The following is a 14,633-nucleotide window of genomic DNA, read 5'->3' as shown; positions in this document are numbered from 1 at the left end:
GTTTTCCTCTCACTGGAGGTAATTGAAAGAAATCCCCAACTGCAATAATACAAACATTTCCAAACAATGCAGAGTTACCAGTTTGCTTTATTTGCCTCAGACGCCCATGAATATATGCTAATAAATTATGATCTACCATGGATATTTCATCAATTATCAAAATCTGTAAACTGCTGTAAATGGCACGTAAAGAATTTAATTTTTCCTCACCCAGTGGTGTGTAAGGTAAGCGGACATCTTTACCAATACAAAAAGTGTTGTGTATAGTACTTGCTTGTACATTAAACGCAGCAATTCCTGTGGGAGCCGTCAACAAAACACAGATGTCATCTACATGACGACAAAGAGGAGACAATAGTCTATTTGATTCATATTTTATTGCTTTAATTAGGTGAGTTTTACCAGTCCCTGCACCTCCTGTTATGAACAGGTGGAATGGTTCTGGCTTTTTTCCCAAAACCTTTTCCACACACCATTTTCTCACTTGGTAAAAAATATCCATCTGAATTTCATTTAAAGAGCGAATTAAAGCCAAGCCATCACTACGAGGCATTTTTGTGTTATTCAGTTGAAAGAAATGGCTATGTTGAGCAGAAACTCTTAAATCAGGAATATCAAATTCCTGTTCATCATCGACACTTTTTTGGTTCTGCAACAACTCTTGACACTCAAGTCTTTCCAATTCTTGCTCAGGGCATAATTCACACCAGGCATCTTCAACTACACCAGCATTATCTATCCCTTGCTGAGCATTAACCAATTTATCACCATCAATTTCAAATTTACTTCTGTTTAATGTTACCACGGACTTTACCAACTGCAGACCTGAATTACCAAGTCTTATCGTGCCCTTATGAAAAAAGTCTTGATACGTTTCAAAACCTTGAGGTTTCAGCTGGCTATCGCTGTAGTATGGCAAAAACAACTGCAGATTGCTTTGATAAAACAATTCAGGCTGTTTTGTTTCAGAGAACTTAACGTAACGTACAACAGCAGGTTGTGTGCGGGTTCTTTTTACAACATATCCAGTGTTGTTGTTCAACTTTATTCGCTTAGCAGCACTTTCATTTTTTGACAACACACGAAATTCGGAAGCAAATACTGCTAAACACATTGAAGGAAAATCATCACTCTTAGGTCTGTTCTTATATCTATCCACAATGCTTGTCATCCACATATCATCTGTGCTAACAGAATGCTTTGATGCTTTTTCTTTAAGTACTTTTAACGGTAAACTCATTTTAACAGTATTTTCACCAACAGGAAGAAACACAACTTTCCGAGAGCACTCTTTCAAATGTGCATTTGTCAGTCTATAAACACTTTCTTGAGCAGATACATCTCTGTTGTGCAAATATGTACTGCCTAATGTTTTTAGACTCTCTTTGGCAGAAGCATTTCCATCCCTGCATGCTTCCTTTTGTGCACACTGCAATAATAAACCCATTTCCTTCTCTGATTTAGAGATGTAAGAAATGATGTACACAACACATGCGTATGCGTCGACAACAAACTGTATATCCATATTAGCATTCCAGCATTTTAACAGTGGCTTGCTATATTGATTAATCCAAACTTCTTTAAGTTGACGTTTCAGCACAACATGGGTTTTCCGAGCACAACAGTTATATGCAGTTTCAAATGTGCTTTGGTTTAACCCAACAGATTCAAACAAATCCTCAACATTGTCATAAGTTGGCCCATCAGTTGAGAGAGCAGCTTTAATGTGTGCAATCAATGCAGAAGCCTCTTTTTTCTTCAATTGCGGTGTCTGTGCATTTTCTTTACAGTTGCAAGACTCTTTCTGTGATAACACACATTGACAAGACTGTGTCTCTTCAGCACTTGTGCTACGTGATATGAATGTACGCGCAGAAGGTGGTCTAGGAAAATTAAAACGACACACAGTTCCTTTTTTTTTACATGTTTTCGCATGTGTTTCAGAGTGTTTTTGCACAGATGTTACAATTTCCAGTAAGTCAATATTTGATGGTAACTCACAAGTCACATAACGATCAATAAATGCAATCACTTCAGCATCTGTATTTCTGTCAATTACAGGTGCATCCTCTATCCAAAACAGGCAATGAAGATGTGGTGAGCCTCGTTGCTGAAACTCCACCCTATAAAAATAATCCTTAATTTTTCCTATAGGACATGCAGGCGACATAAGAACCTCTTTCAGAAAACAATGCCAACGAAAATCAAACATCCGAGCAGCAGTGACAGGATTACGACGCAAAAGCTCACATCTGTCTGCCCATTCCAACTGCTCCACAGTTTCAGTTCTACCTTCGTGCTTCAGAATGCAGGAAAGTAAATTCTTCCAACGCATATCAGCTGAAGAAAATGAACAGAACCATGTGGGGATTCCAAGCTGCCTCACACAAGCCATGAGGTCTTTCTGGGCCGCCTGCCAAAAAGCTGGCGTACCTCTAATTGGTTTTAAAAATCGGTACCCATCATCAAATTCCAACATCCTTTTAATAGAATCATCACTTTTCAACAACTCTCCAGTAACTACTCGTTTATTTTTAAAATTATACTTACCTTTTCTTACTGCAATCGAAACATTTGAAACGACCTTTTCTAATTCTGTCATATATTGGGCAAAAAAAATATATTCCACATTTTGTGCAAAACGACAATCAGCATTAAGAATCCTGTTGTTAAAATATCGTGATAGAGTTAAAGGATGTTGTCTTCCATCATGATATGTTGGTCCACCCTTAGGAAACAACACAGGAAAACACTTAGCCTCATTTGTAATATCGGACAACAACTTCACCGGACTATTGCCTTCAGCGGGAGCTACATTCAAAATGTGATCAAAATATTGATCCAAAGCCTCTTGACCAATGTCTACTGGCATTAGACAAGTGTCCTGGAACATGCAATGCTGCTGTCTATCATGCAGAAGTTCATCTCCTAAAACATTTGAATCGTCAACATTTGCAGTGCATTCAACATCTTTTTCTACCACATCAGATGTTTCTTTACAAAAACCATTAATCCAATCATTATTAAATTTCACGTTGTTATAATAATAATTATGGGTTTGTAAAAACTGTAAAGCCTGCTTAACACGTTCCGTATCAACATACTGATATTCATAATGTCCTTTATAAGTAAGCTTCCGTTTTAATTTCACAGGCACAAGAGAACCCTCAATAGACATGCGTGGTAACAAATAAGTTGTTTGTTCAGTATTTGCAGGAACACAAGTAATAGGTCCATGCACGCCATTCTGTCCACCTTTGGGCAATGCTAACAGTTTCATAAATGGAATATGTAACGCTATTAGATGTTGTTCTAATTGATTTAAACATGCCAATTCCGCTGGTATAGGTTCAAGTTCTAAGTTATTTTTAACACTTTCAGCTGGTACTTTACCTTTCTTGATTTTAGCATGACACGTGTAACAAATCCACAATTTGCTTCTTGATGTTTTCATCCATTCACAATTTTTTGAGCAGTTTGCATTGCAGATATGCAAATAACCAGAAGTGATACATTGATCAGCGATAAGTCCAAGTCCTGCATTACTGTACAACTCTTTTTTACAATGTAATACTTGATGTTCAAATAACAACCTATGACATACACAACAAACAAACCCAGGTCCATCTTTAACTTTATCCAAAAATTGTTTCATAACAACATCAAACTCTTCCAACTGTTTTTTATTCAATTGTCGCTTCAATTTCATCCCATCCAACACACTTTTCCTAAAGTGAGGATCTTGACGATATTTTCTAGAACTCAGTGCTTTAACATTTTCTCTATGAGTAACATTACTCTGATATTTTCTAGAACTCAGTGCTTTAACATTTTCTCTATGAGTAACATTACTCTGATATTTTCTAGAACTCAGTGCTTTAACATTTTCTCTATGAGTAACATTACTCTGATATTTTCTAGAACTCAGTGCTTTAACATTTTCTCTATGAGTAACATTACTCTGATATTTTCTAGAACTCAGTGCTTTAACATTTTCTCTATGAGTAACATTACTCTGATATTTTCTAGAACTCAGTGCTTTAACATTTTCTCTATGAGTAACATTAATCTGATATTTTCTTTTACTCATTTCCTTAACATTATGTTTGTGTAACAAATCAAATTTATACTTGCTTTTACTCCCATTTTTAACACGATGTCTGTGTAAATCATCAGTTCTGTATTTTGCAGAACTACGTTCTTTAACCCACATTTTATGCATAGCATTTTCCCTATATTTATTTTTACTCAATTCTAATGCTCTGGATCTACGCAAAGAATCAGATGCATATTTCCTTTTACTCATATCTTTTTTCTTCTGTTTATGCAGTTCACTTGTTTGATATTGCATTTTGTGGTAAAAAGATCTCCTTTTTTTTAGATACTTTGAAAAGGAAGATTCACCAACTGAATCACAACTAACATTATGTGGTTGAAAAGAACGACATCTTAACAGTGGTTTCTCAGAACAAATACTATTGCTTTTACACCAATTGGCACACCCAATTTTACCACTACAATGAACACAAACAACAACCTCGTAATATTTCTCACCACATTCTCGCAAATAAATTGCTTGATTTCCAAGTATTTTATTTACAGGGTTATACTTTCTCCATATGCTACCATTGTGTACAAAAATTTCTACTCCCAAAACATTTGAAGTAGCTTGAATGTCAATCTCACATACAAAACTGCCAACATATTTCATACGTGACTTTTGAATGTACTCAGACACTGTGGCATATCCTTTCTCCAGCAACTTCATATGAATGTCACTGTTCTTTAGCATAAACTTAACAACAGCCAGTCGAACTCTTCTATGACAATTTTCAGATCCACTAATGACTCGAGAAATAGCACGAAAAAAACTATTGCCATCATTTAATGTGACCTCTGTCTTACAAATAGAACCAAGCGTTACATTATTAGTTGGAATGTCTTCATACTGCTTCACAAAATCTAAATCAATATGTTTTGACAACAAAACTGTACTCTCAAACGACAATGGATAAAAACTGAAAGCATTTTCAACTAAATTGTTACTTTGATAAATTTCACTGTTTTGGTGATCATTGTTAACCAATGCACTAAACAAAACTTCATTACAATCACCAACTTCAGACCTGCCATGTTTAACACTCTTGCAATCTCCTTCTGACAGCATTTCTGAGTCTCTTTTGCGTTGCCTCATATTATGACCCAAATTATTTTTTTCCATAGATTTACACAACCCAAAACAACGCTGCTGCTGAAACATTTCAACGCAAGTTACAACTTCATAATGACACTCATTTATATTTTGCAAATATATGCCTTGTTTAGATATGGCCTTACGTTGACAGGCATATTTCAACCAACGTTCATTGTGAAATGTATACACACTCACACCCAAGTAGTCAGCTGTAGCTTGAATTTCAACCTCTGTAGCCCAACTACCAGAAAATCTCATTCTAGAAACATTGAGATATTCATCCACAGACATATTTTCAGATCTCAAAAGAGAACTATAATTTCCAACATTCTTTTGTAAATGTGTGACAACTGCACGTCTTAACTTTATGTGATTTTTCTCTGTACCACTAATAACTTTGGACACAGCCCTAAAAAAACAATTGCCATCGGCTACTATATGATCAGTTTGACATGGAATTCCCAACATATCAACCTCTAGAGGGTTAGAACAAGCAGTGTTTTCACAATGCACATTCAGTTGTTTACACAATGCTTGTGTAACATCAAAATCAACAGGGTAAAACTCAAGTTTCTTTGATGAAACATCAAGAAACTCAACATCCAAACTAGCTTCATTAGCATCATACCATTTTGTCTTCTTTGATTCACGTTGCACAGTAGAAAGCTTACGCTTTCTGTTACTTTCATGCAACGGTAAGGGACCAGTTTGAACATCTAAACTGCACCCGAAACCAAACTGTGACCCAGTATTTAATCCAGTTTTACAATCCTTCTCAAGCACACTTTGTTTATTTTTCTCACTATGATCATTGTCAGTAACAGCAACGGATGCAATTTCAAAAGCCATTTCTTTCCCTGCAAGTGAAATACTCAGGCAACAAATATAATTGTATAAATCATTAAGACTAGGAAGGTACATGATAATACTTCTTCCATTTACATCTGCCATTCCAGTACCACTGCGTGCATGTGAATCCACCACAGCATAATGGCCGTTTTCTGAAATAACAGCACAAGTACTACTGCCTATGGTCAAAAAACATGTTTTATACTTGACAAGCATGTGCTCCAGTCCCTTTTTAAGAGTTATCACTTCACCACTGTCAACAAATTTACCATTACTCACATTAACAATCCCAGAAACGTATTCACCATACTCAAACTTAAATAATTTACCATCAATTTCAGAATCCATGGGCAAATCAGGTACTGACAAAAACTTCAAATTTCCAGGGATGATTTTGTTTTCACACACCGAGGAGTAAAGCTGATCACCAAGAAACACAACATGGTCCAAGTCTGTTGCCTCCCACTCAAAAACACTACGATGCGTGTGTTTAGCCATACTCACCAGGGCTATTGCCATGCACTGCACACCTCTGTTTTGAAGCTGCCGATCTCCTTGATGAAAAGATCCCCTTACACAACGTTCTGTGTCAAATCTGTTACAATTGTTTTCATTTAAAATCACTGAAGATGATTTTTTTTTTAAATTACTGCCCTTTTTTCCAATTTTCAATGTATTTTTGCATTCCATTAACACTTTACATTTATCGCCAACCACAATTTTGTCATTTAACTCCTGAACATGTTCTTTTATAAAACCAGTCTGTCTTTTGCCCAAAACTGACTGATTCACACGTGCATCCTCTGCTCCCAAACCAAATGTATTATTACACCCGTCCCAAGAAGCTTCTTTCACAAACATTGAACTAATGCCAAACCATTCTGCATTCAAAGACTTTTTCAAGTTCCAAATGTGCAACATCAAGTCATTAAAGCAACTGTTGAAGACAGCCACAGATGTTCCAATATTAGAAAACATTCCAGATGAATCTCGTGCACCACAATCAACCACAACAAAATACTCTTTGTGATGAATGACAGCACAAACGAAACCCTGCAAATCCAACAAACACAGATCTTCCTCCATCAGTCGCTCCTGCATCATTTCATACAACAGTGAAAAATCTTCACTCTTTGAATCACCAGAATACACAGGCTCATTGATAGCAACATCCCAAATTCTTCCAAACACACTGAGCTTTTCAGAAACCTTGAATAACTTTTCGGAATTGTTCACACATCCATCACTTCCATTAAATGAACAAACCAACTGCACACCTTCATTTCTAATATTATCAACATCAGCGTCCCTCCATGTACACACTGGAGCAACAACATGGTTGATTGCAGCCACAACACAACATGTAAGCGATGTTGTACTATCACTTGAATTTGTCAATCTTACTTTCATTCCAGAAATCAAAGGCCTCTGTATTTGCTCCAGACAAACACAACCAGAAGTTTTACCTTCTTCCTGAACCTTACACACTTTGGTGCGACGCATATTAAATCCCTTCTTTCGTGGCATCTAAAAAAAAAATAAAAAAATGAAACCACCATTAAAATAAAATTCTCATTTCTATTATGTATACATAAAGCAATACATTTATACCACACAGACAAATAATCAAAAACATAAAATTAAATATTCAGACTATTGGAAAATAGTTATACACAAATAAATGTAACATGTGTCCTATAATACAGTGGTCCCCAACCCCCGGGCCGCAAATAATAAATAACTTACTTTACTTCCGGTTTATTTATATCTGAATCTGAAAGATGTTTTATTTTGAAAAGATGCCCGATTCTCTGTGTGACTGTCACACCCGTCTATGTCACCAGTAATGTATGGAAGCGATTCAGTAGCATTAATAAAAAGCAAAGTTAAAACCAGAAATGCTTTTTCATTTTCAAAAAGAAGCTGCATTTTGTTGACTCAAAAATAAAATGAAAAAACAATCCCCCAAAATGCTTTCTTTTCCTTCCTCAAAGCTTATTCTGTCACTTAATTAAAATGAAAATGGTATTTGACATTTCATTTTCAAGTCGTTCTCTGGTAAATGTGTAGCATAATTCATTTAGAAATGTTTAATTTGACCTTTAAAATGGATTAATAGAAATGCTTTTCTGATTTTCAAAATGAAGCTGCATTTTTTGACTCAAAATTAAAAAGAAAAAGCAATACTTCAAAATGCTTTATTTCCTTCCTCAACACAGCTTATTCTGTCACTTAATCAAAATGATAAAGAAAATGGTGTTTGACATTTCATTTTAAAAAAGGTCCACGGTAAATGTCTAGCAAAATTCATTTAGAAATGTCTAATTTGACAATTAAAATGGATTAACAGAAATGCTTTTTAATTTTGAAAATGTAGCTCAAAATTCAAATATAAAAGCAATATTTCAAAATGCTTTTTCATTTTATACTTCAATCCGCCTATTCTGTGTCATAATTAAAACGAAAATGCAAAGAGGGGATTGCATTTTAACATCCACCCTGCAAAACTTGGAGCAATATTCATTTCTTAAACACATTAGCAGAGGGGGGGTGGGGCGATGACGTCACTGCTTTCTCCGTGTGTACGGCCGCTGTCGCTGAGAGACCTGGTGTGTCTGTGTTCGCATTAAGATCACCTAAAACTGGGTCCTGTTCACAAACCGCTGGACCTGGCCTGCTCAAACCTGGATTCCTGGATCTTAATGCGAGAAATGCAGCAGAATGTTCCTTTAGCTCCCTCTTGAATCAGAAGCTGTGAATCCCAACCCAACTTCTTCAGCGTCGTCTGACCGCACGGATTTACAAACATATGATCAAGCAGAGCAGGCCTTTAATAATAATCATAACAGTAATAAAAGCACATTATGAAGATAGTCTCCTGCAGCTTCACGCTGAGTGAGTGTTTTTGGTCCAACCAGCAACCGTTTAGCATGGAGAAATCTGTCTGTTGATGGAGCTCCAGCTGTCAAACAGCAAATTTAGCTGCAAATAAATTTGTAAATATGTGAGAATTACATCAGTTTTTATTTTGTTCTGGACACCACTGGAAACACAAATTCATATGATGGTTTCTCGGATCATCGTAGCAGCATTTCCGCCTTCAGCGATCGGAGCTTCGCGCTCCGCTATGAAAAGGCAGCTGGCGGTCCGAAGATAAAAAGCTTGTCTGCGTGCGTCAGGAGGAGGACCGCAGAAGACGGACATGCTGCTAGTTAGTCCTGAGAAGCTGTGCAAACTCATCAGAAGTTCACAACCATCACAAAACCCTCTTCTCTGCCACTAACAGTCTGCTCCTGGTGCGTGTGTCTTTCAGCAGGCGGACACACGGAGAAAGCAGTGACGTCATCGCCCCGCCTCCCCTCTGCTAATGCTTTTAAGAAATGAATATTGCTCCAAGTTTTGCAGGGTGGATGTTAAAATGCAAATGCAATCCCCTCTTTGCATTTTCATTTTAATTATGACACAGAATAAGCGGTTTGAAGTATAAAATGAAAAAGCATTTTGAAATATTGCTATTATATTTGAATTATATTTGAATTTTGAGCTATTTGATGCAGCTACATTTTGAAAATTAAAAAGCATTTCTGTTAAACCATTTTTATTGTCAAATTAGACATTTCTAAATGAATTATGCTACACATTTACCATGCACCTTTTTTTAAATGAAATGTCAAATACCATTTTCTTTATCATTTTAATTAAGTGACAAAAAAGCTGTGTTGCAGTATAAAATGATAAAGCATTTTGAAGTATTGCTTTTTCTTTTTAATTTTGAGTCAAAAAATGCAGCTTCACTTTGAAAATAAAAAGCATTTCTATTAATCCATTTTAAATGTCAAATTAGACATTTCTAAATGAATTATGCTACACATTTACCATGGAACGTCTTGAAAATGAAATGTCAAATACCATTTTCATTTTAATTTTAATTAAGTGACAGAATAATCAGTGTTGAAGAAGGAAATGAAAAAGCATTTTGGTGGATGGCTTTTTCATTTTATTTTTGAGTCAAAAAATGCAGCTTCATCTTGAAAATTAAAAGGCATTTCTGGTTTTGACTTTGCTTTTTATTAATGCTACAGAATCGCTTCCATAGTAACACAGACCAAGGTGCTCCTCTCAGTCACGTGATAAGTTATCGCTAAAATAAAACCCAGGAGCTAGCAAAATGAGTAAAAAACAAACGTCTTTGGAAAGTTTTTTTTGCATAGGTGAAAAGGCCCAGCCAGGAGACAGAAGAGGAGCCTTCTACTTCCAGAAAAAAATAGCTACATTTTTCTTTTTTGCACCATGAGTGGCAGAAGGGGGGAGGATGATGAGAGCCATGCAATGTTCTATCCATGGGTGTCTAAATTAAAGCTGGGATGTGTGATGTCACACATCTGTTCCTCCTTCTGCGTGGCGTTGCTACAGTAATCCTCCACCAACATCTCAAAGACCTGTCCGTTAACTTAAAAAATGTGCAATCAAGTTTATTGAAACAAGGTTGGGGATCACTGCTATAATAGATTATTAAACACTGCAAATTTAACTTACCTTTACCAAACTCTTTAATGGCTTACAAAACACAACGTTCTCTGGAAAAAACAGCAAACAGCTCCTCTCTCTGTTGTCCAGACAAAGGTTTAGTCACTGGTGTGGAAGATCCCTCAGAGGAAAACTCTGGAGTTACAAATAAAAATGTAAAAGGAAAAACATTTAATTCAAACAAAAATAAATACATAAACAAACTTTAATAGACATGAAATGGTAGATGCTCTCTGGGAGGCTAATCCATAGAGGAGGTCCATTAAAACTGAATGAGGCCTTGCCGTGTGTTTTAACTTTTGGGATAACCAAAAGGCCTGTATCAGAGGACCTCAGGGTCCACAGGGGATCATACATTAAAATCATATCAGACAAATATGAAGGCCCAAGACCATAAAAACATTTATAAACTAATAATAACGTTATCAATCCTAAAGCGAACAGGAGGCCAAGCAGCCATTTTAAAATCTGTGTGTGTTCCTGCAAATATATTCATACTGGCTGCCACACTTATAGATTATATGAAAACATTTATACACAAATAAATTTAACATGTGTCCTATGAAATTATTAAACACTGAAAATTTAACTTAAAACCTAAAAAGTACAAAATAGGTTGGAACTGATCTTCAGTGGAAATACTCACGGGTCGGCACGCGTTCAAAATGTATTATATGTGAACTGCTATGTATTTGATCAATTAGAAAGGAGTTTCACTGGTTAATGTGGTTTAAAAACCGTAAAAACTACATTCGAATATTTAATTGAGAACTACAAAGATGGTGGATAGACTACAAAAAAAAACGATCTCTGAAACTGATAGAAACTTGTTGTTTGTCGACCAGTATCGATTCTACATGTCATTTTGTACATTTGTGTCCGTTTAAAAAGAAAATTCGTCGGTTGGTTTGCTTTGAAAAGTCTTTTTAAAATTACGTTCGAAACAAAATGCCCGCCATCACTTCCGGTTCAACGAAGTAAAAGGTCAAATTATTTGCGTTCGTCTAATCAATTTTAAGCAACTTTTACGGTTTTTTATTCAATAAAATTGATAATCAGAAGGTGAGTAGTCGTTGTGGCGATGTAAAAAAGTGTCGATGGTCGATTAAAGTAATGGTTCGTTTACAAGTCGCGGGAAAATTCATAATGGTCGTGACAAACCTCGAGTCAAATTGAAGGCGTCCTCGGCGCAGTGCGTCTGGCAAGGTCGAGTTCTTCTCACTGGGGGTCCTGTAGTCTTCCTTGCTGGTCAGGAGCGTCGAAGATCGAAGTGCAGAGGAAATGAGAAAGTTCTGAAAAGAACTGATTTGCTCAAATTCGGCAAGCTTCAGCGAAATTCTCTGTGGGGTGTGATTCTCCAGTCGTCCAGCAGGGGTCGAGCAGAGGGAGTACTCAGACGAAAATGCCCTGCCTTCAATGGCTTGACCAGCTGCTTGACTTGTGGTTTTTCCCATCATGCATTTTATCGTTCGTATTTGATGAAGTAGATTGATTACATGTTATTGCTTTCATGAAATAATAGAAGTTCTACTTCGTTTAGTTCCGTATGTATGTGTAGAACATTTTATAGTAATTATTTTATTGATCATTAGTCCGTTAGGGAACATTGTAGCTGTTGGGTTTGTGCCCCATTGGCATGAGTTCTCCCATGGACCAATCAGACAGCTCCGTTTTTAGTTTGATCCCAAGGGTTAAAATCTAATAAAATTACATTCCAATCCCAAAGTGGTGGTGTGTTGTCTTCTTTGTGTTATGTCTGTGTTCAAAAAAATGTTTTGTGGGTGATTCTGTTAGATACATCTCACAAGAAACGTTTGCTATTCAGGGGTTGTGACGTCATACTTCCCATGATGCTTTGCTGGTGGGGGAAGCCTGCTGCATGTGAACTTTGTCAAAGAACAACAAAATCTTTTACAGCATAAATACTTAACGGTCACCTGCTACCTAGAGGCCGAATTGTAATCCCTTTGACTCTCTCTGGTGGACTTTTCTTAGAAGTTCAATCGGCTGCTTTATTTAAGTTGAGAAATCTTCATATCTATAAATATAAAGAAGTCTAAAAAATTTTTCAAAACACAACTGCCCTTACAGACAATTAAAAGAGGAGTTGAAATGTATAACACGGTGAAGGAGTTTTTGTGCAGAAAAAGTACCATTAGTAAAGCTGGTAGCAGTGACTGCAGACGGGGCTCCTGCTATGATCAATAGACAAACAGGTTTCATCACTCACTGTAAAGCTGACCCAGACTTTCCAAAATGTCTGCATTACTGCTGCTTCATTCACCAGCAGGCCTTATGTGCACAAGTGATTGGCTCTGGACACATGATGACTCCTATTGTGAAAATCAACACCTCAGCGGCAAAGCAAAACAGCACAGGATTTTCAAGGTGCTATTGGAGGAGATGTCTGCTGAATATGGTGAATTTGAATTTGGTGAATCTGAACTTGCATTTTTGACTGAAATTACTGAAAAACTAAATCACTTGAACTTCGAGCTGCAAGGCAATGGCAAAACTATATTTTATTTATGGAACAGCCTGCAGTGTTTCTTGAGGGGATCTTTTCTGCCAGGAAACTTCAGGAGTTTGACAGAAAGGTGACCAGCTGTGCAGCTGTTTGTGTACAGGGAGAGTAACAGGGGTGAAAGGACACAGCCCTGGGGGGATCGGGTGCTTGTGGTCCGAGTATCTGAGACGAGCTTCCCCAGCCTCACATACTGCTGTCTGTCCGTCAGGAAGTCTGTGATCCACCTGCAGGTGGAGTCAGGCACATTCATCTTGGAGAGTTTTTAATACCAAAGATGTATGAAAGACATACCGAAAAAATATGTCTTTCAGTGTTTAACTGGCTGTCTTTGGATTATGCATGCCTGAGTAATGGCCATTCTTACTACTCATCTCTCTGTTCACTGCTTGCTAATTTACATAGCAGGGGTCCCAGCAGGAGGGGGCGGGGTTGTAACACGACTCCTTCAGCAGAGCCAGGCTGAGAGAGGCTTTGACATGTAAGATGTTAGATGTTAGAATGCCAGATGTTAGAATGACCAGTTCATTTTATATCTATGAAAATATTCAGGGAGCTATGGGACATGTTCAGCTTTAGGTCTGTGAAAATTGGTGTCGATTGTTGAAACATAAGTTACCATAAAAAAAATGTTTGTTTGGAGTCTAGACAGATTTAACACAGGTTTTTGGATGAAAAGGATTTTTTATAAATCATCTGTTACACTTTTAAGTCTGAAAAAAATATGGAAGGCAGCAAACACAGATCCCTACCGTTTTTAATTTTTTTGTGCTGATATTTGAAAGATAAGTTATGCAAAAAAATAGGTGTTTGCAGTTTTGCCTAAAAAGACGTTTTCGGACCTTTTTGGATGTAATGCTCTCTAAGATGTCACCTGTAACTTCAATCATTCTGAATTTTTTTAGGAAGCAGTAGCACATAAATGCCTATGAAAGTTGAATTCTTGGTGCTGATAACCTAAACAGAATTTATGCTAAAAATCTTTGTTCAGTCCAAAATTTCATTAAAAAAATCAAGTGATGAAGTTTCTCGTAGACCCTATAGTGTTACATATCAAAGCTGGAGGTTATTAAAGGCATCTAATTCTGAAATCTCAGCTTCCTGAGACAAACGGCTGATTTATAATAAATTTCTATTATTTGGGTGCACATAATCGACCACTTCCTGTTACGCAGGCACCGTCAGGTGTACACCCATGAAACTTTACATGATGAGAGAGGACCCTTCTGAGTATCTCCAGTTTTAATTTCATGCACATCGGACAAAGCAAAGAGAAAATACAGGGCAGAATGTGCCCAATGCAATAACTAGGTGGCGCTATAGAGCTCGTCCAAGATTGTCATATCCATGGGTTCAGAATAGAAGCTTCATCATATCCATTGAATTTCAGTGAGATTGGACAAGGAATGTGCACGTGAGAGCAACTTTTGTGTGCATAGCGAGATGCCCAACTTTGCCGCTCTGTCACGACCACACCCCCGCATTGAAAGTTATGGTTTTTTGTCAGAGTAAACTTCAATGGCTTTTCAACAGGTGGAC

The 14,633-nt window shown here is 36.9% G+C and overlaps 1 long non-coding RNA gene across 1 annotated transcript; it reads right to left on the bottom strand.

Moving 5' to 3' along the window:
- Positions 1-4,094: 4,094 nt before the first annotated feature.
- LOC144992160 (uncharacterized) lies at positions 4,095-11,968 on the bottom strand. The gene is made up of 3 exons (XR_013656022.1): positions 11,732-11,968; positions 10,580-10,705; positions 4,095-7,570 (listed from the first exon to the last, which is right to left on the bottom strand). It is a non-coding gene; the product is annotated as an uncharacterized LOC144992160 (long non-coding RNA).
- Positions 11,969-14,633: the final 2,665 nt, after the last annotated feature.

The sequence above is a fragment of the Oryzias latipes genome, chromosome 5, assembly GCF_053564925.1.
Source record: "Oryzias latipes strain Hd-rR chromosome 5, Olatipes_Hd-rR_3.1".
NCBI lineage: Eukaryota > Metazoa > Chordata > Actinopteri > Beloniformes > Adrianichthyidae > Oryzias > Oryzias latipes.
Note: the sequence above shows the minus strand (reverse complement) of the source record. Positions and strands in the feature narration are given on the sequence as shown.